At 38.6% G+C, this 4,735-nt stretch overlaps 1 pseudogene; it reads right to left on the bottom strand.

Moving 5' to 3' along the window:
* Positions 1-622: 622 nt before the first annotated feature.
* LOC118720274 lies at positions 623-766 on the bottom strand (annotated as a pseudogene).
* Between the last annotated feature and the right edge of the window lie 3,969 nt (positions 767-4,735).

The following is a 4,735-nucleotide window of genomic DNA, read 5'->3' as shown; positions in this document are numbered from 1 at the left end:
AGGCTAGCTGGACCCCACCCATGCACAAATTCATGCATTGGTCCTCAAATACACACACACACACACACACACACACACACACACACACACACACACACACACTGAGTGGCCAGATTATTATGTATTCAAAGATGATAATAATCTGGCCACTCAGTGGAGTTATTTGTGCTTGAGTTAGGGCCAGAGCTGAGGGTCTGAGTCCTTGTAAAATTCACTTTCTAGAAAAGCACACTGCCTGTGTTTTCAAGCCATGGGTTCAACCTAACTTTATGTTGACATGTTTACCACTAGTCCTACTCTTTCTAATGCCCCTTTGGCTTTCTCTGTGGTTTCTATTTCAAACATTCTTAGGTTATATGATGAAGTTGAAGGGATTGTTGGAATGACCTTTGGGCAGTTTATATCTAGTTGGAATATGACAACTGAGGAAGTATATAGTTGGTTAAAAATATAACCAAAGGTATAAAGTGGTTCTCGACTTCAGCTGCACTTTAGAATCATCTGGAAGATTGTTAAAAGTACGGACACCTTGGTTCAGTATAATTTAAAACAGTATCTTTGTAGATGGGATTTTAGCATTGGTATTTTATTTTATTTATTTTTCTTTCTTTTTTTTTTCATTTTATGTGCCTCAGGCATGAAACAGCTCTGGCCACTGACATAGGCATTAAGCTAGTATGGACTAAGGAATGTACAACTGCTTTGCCCCTAGTGGATATAAGAGCAACACCACCAATCAGGTGTCTCCTTGCCCATTGCCAGGGTGTAGCATTGGTATTTTAAATGTTATCCAGGAGATTCTAATATGGATCCAAGTTTGAGAACCTTTGATCAGAGGAAAGATGTCTAAGAAGACCTCAGATTATTGACTACTAGGTGGTCAAGTAGTTACATTGATTTTATCCCCCTTGTCATTTCCTCCAGACCATTTAATATGAATCTGCCATGTTGGCTTTACCAAGGCCTCACAACCTAGGCAGTTGCCATGGTTATCACAAAGGCAATGTCATTGTTGGGAATACAGAAAATCAATATTTCCTTCAAACCAAAATGTGAGCTATGCTGAATTTATAGACCCAGTGACTTTTCCCCCCAGTAGTTTTGAGAGGACTGTTTGTTCTAGAAGTATTGTGTGGACTCTGGAGCCAAACCCAGGAAATTATTTTTAAATCTCTTTTTATGTGTATGGGTTTTGTATTTTTTTTTAAGAAAATACTTTAGAGAGTGACATTACCAAGTTGGTGACATAGCTCGTTCTTGACTTTCCTCTTCCTCACAAGAACAACTATCAAATATTTATGGACCAGATATCAACTATTCATGGACCAGAATTCTAGAACACAGAGTAAGGTTAAAGCACCCCTCTTCACCCCGGAGATCAAGACAGACTGCATTTGAAAGATAAGAGGAATGGCTACATGCTAACTGCATTGTCCCTCCTGCAGCCAGCACAATAGACTGTGGAGAGGTCCCTCGGAGCCTATGGTTCCTATGTGGGAAAAGAGAGCTCAAGGGTGACATCCAGCCCTCACCCCAGCACTGTGGTCACTTCATAGGCACTTCTACTCTGGTTTTGCCCCATGGGGATTACAGAGGAATCTGATGACAGAAAAGTGAAAAGATTCTTACAATAACCAGCACTTGGATATTGGCAGACAAAGTTCATAACTTCAGTACCCAAGTAGTTGTTAGTCCCAACCAGTGGCTTCGGTCAGCTACAGAACCAAGTTGGTGGTGCAATCTGATCACAAACATGGCAGGCACAGGTCTGCCTGATTCAGGCCCTCAGAGGACTTCTGTGGTGCCCGGAGCCTGGTGTGACCCCACGTAGGCAGAAGAGCTGAGTCATAGCCCCTCCTCCCAATTTAAAACATGGTCCCCCCAGCCCTATCTTACATGGAGGGCTGAAAAGATGACCTAGAAGTTGCATAATCCAGCAAGTGGAAGCTGAGAGGTGGGTAGACAGAGCTGTCACCATCATAACAAAACCAGTAGCCCTTGTTTGACCAGGAAACGTAAGGCATGGGTTGGTTTGAGTCAAGACCACAAAGAGCCTTGGTGGCCTGAAGCTTCTCCTCCTGCTAGCCCAGGTGGAGAAACTGACTCATAGTCCTCCTTATTGCTGAAGTCAGCATTCAGCCCACTCAATCCGGGCAATTTACCAGAGCACATGAAAAGCTGAATGGCCCATCCAACAGCCCTGTTTAAATGTCATGACAGGGAGCCTTATATAATTCAAATCATGTACAATATTATGGCAAATTCTTATTGAATCAAATAGATCTTAGAGTCGTATGGTTAGTGCCTCCACAAACCCAAAACAGCCCATGAAATAAGAAACACTCAGGTGGTTAGGCCAGCTCCATTAAACCAAGCATGCAATGCACAGATAAATCATTCAGGTTCTTGATTACATTGTCTCACGTTTGTTCTGGTGACTTGGCTTCATGGTGGCAAAGCCCTGGAACTCCACCGATTCTCTCAAAATAGTGCCTTCATTTCTGAGGAACAACAATCTCTTCAAGTTATTCTTCCAAGATTTCCATAATGATCGGCAGAGACCTTGGCTATGTTCCATTTCTACATTAATTAATCATTGCAAAATAATGACAGGCTCATTTTAAAATGAAGGGATGTTTAAAACAGAGATTTCTGACTATTCTGAAGCGATATGAAACAATGCAAAGTCATGCCAAACTTGGGTATAGTGTAAATATAAAGTCTGTTCTTTTCAGAAAATAATTTTAAAAACTCTCTTGGACCATCTAATGAGATTCAGTGCCAGATATTACATTTTATAAACTTGCAGAGGTTGGATGTTTTTTTTCCTTTTTTGTCCCCTCCAGTTCTCTTAAGTATTTCAAGCCTGCATGTATTTCCTTGGTGTCTGGGCATGTGCCTTTTTTCAGGATCGTCTGATGGTACTGCTGTGCAATGTGATTAGGGAATTTGAAAAACAAGGAAGTTGGATGAAGGTCATTACCAATTAGATGGAAACTAAAGGCTACTGAGCTACTCAAATAGAATGAGTAATTATCCAAACTTTTTGAAAGACATTTAGAATGTAATTTCACTGTGGATTTTCATTAAATTGAAAAAACGGCAGACATATCAAGTCTACCCAGATACCCAAATACACATGCCTCCACAGCAAGGCAATTTCCTAAAATCAAGGAGGAATGCAGAATGGGCTAAAATTGAGCATGGCTACAGTATAGCTTAAGCCAGTGGTAGGCAAACTCATTAGTCAACGGAGCCAAATATTAACAGTACAATGATTGAAATTTCTTTTCAGAGCCAAATTTTTTTTAATGTAAACTTCTTCTAATGCCACTTCTTCAAAACAGACTCTCCCAAGCCATGGTATTTTGTGGAAGAGCCACACTCAAGGGGCCAAAGAGCTGCATGTGGTTCACGAGCCGCAGTTTGCTGACCACTGGCTTAAGCCATCAATAATAGGTACCTCAATAAGAGAAGCTAAAGCCAAAGTATAGCCCTTTAACTAACAATCCTACTAGCCTCATAGGCCTGAGAATGACTGTGGGAAGTTCTCCCATATTTTCTTAGATATTAGAGAAAACTAATAGGATAGCCATCTCCTGAGACCAGCATTTGCCTCAAACTAATGGGGGAATTAGATTATTTGCTTGTTTCTCTAATAGGCTGATATAAAATACCGGTTTGCCCCAGTTTAAAAGTATATTGCAAATATTCCCTGTGAACATATAAATGTATAACAACAATTTGTTTTGAAAGGTAAAATACAGAATAAATGACTGTCCACAAATTGGATCCTTTTCTCATGTATTTAATTATAGTCATTTTAACAGCTTCACCAATTGCATCTTCAATTTTTCTCAAAATCAATGTGATTATATTTAAATAATTCAATAAAAGATGTTACCATGCAAGCACGGAAACATTAATAACACTTAAAATTTATAATTAAACTCTATAACCAAAAGTGAAAATAGAGTAATGTAATAAGTCTTCAGCATTAAAAAGGGAAAATATATCAATACTACCAGAAGAAATTGCTTTATCTGAAATAGACCACAAAGAATGAGAAAATGAAAGTCAAAGAACTACCATCAAATCTCCATTAGAAATTGGAAATCTGAAGTTCAGACAATGTTCAGTGATTTGGCCCAGAACACATACAAGATTCTATGATGGTGGTAGATATTGTAGATCAGTTTTTGCTGTTTCTGAGTGATAGAATGCTTAGTGGAATTAGGCTGTGTTGTGTCTCAGCCAGAACTGCATTGAAATGTCCAAACACATCTGAGCTGGAACTTCCAAAGAAGATAAAGCAGTCAAATGCATCCAGAGAAAATAGAAAAACTAAATTACACATCCATTCTGTGAAAGGAACTCTTAGACAGCTATGAATCATAAAATTAAAATTAGTTCTTTGTTTAACTGCAAGAAAATGAAATCTAAATTAAACTAATTTAGCATTGTCATTTTTACACATTAAACAAATACTGTTAAGGAACAATCAACGGAGGGAAAAGGCAACCTGTGGAATGGGGAAAATATTTGCAAACCACATACCTGATAAGTGGTTAATATCCAAAGTATATAAGGCTCTCTGTCAACTCAGTAGCAAAATTATATAAACATCTCGATTAAAAAATGGGTAATGGAACTGAATAAACATTTTTCCAAAGAAGACATACAAATGGCCAGCAGGTATATGAAAAGGTGCTAATCCTTAGAAAAATTAAAATAA

Source organism: Pipistrellus kuhlii, unplaced genomic scaffold (genome assembly GCF_014108245.1).
Source record: "Pipistrellus kuhlii isolate mPipKuh1 unplaced genomic scaffold, mPipKuh1.p scaffold_m20_p_16, whole genome shotgun sequence".
NCBI classification, from domain to species: Eukaryota; Metazoa; Chordata; class Mammalia; order Chiroptera; family Vespertilionidae; genus Pipistrellus; species Pipistrellus kuhlii.
This window is presented reverse-complemented; position numbering and strand designations above follow the sequence as displayed.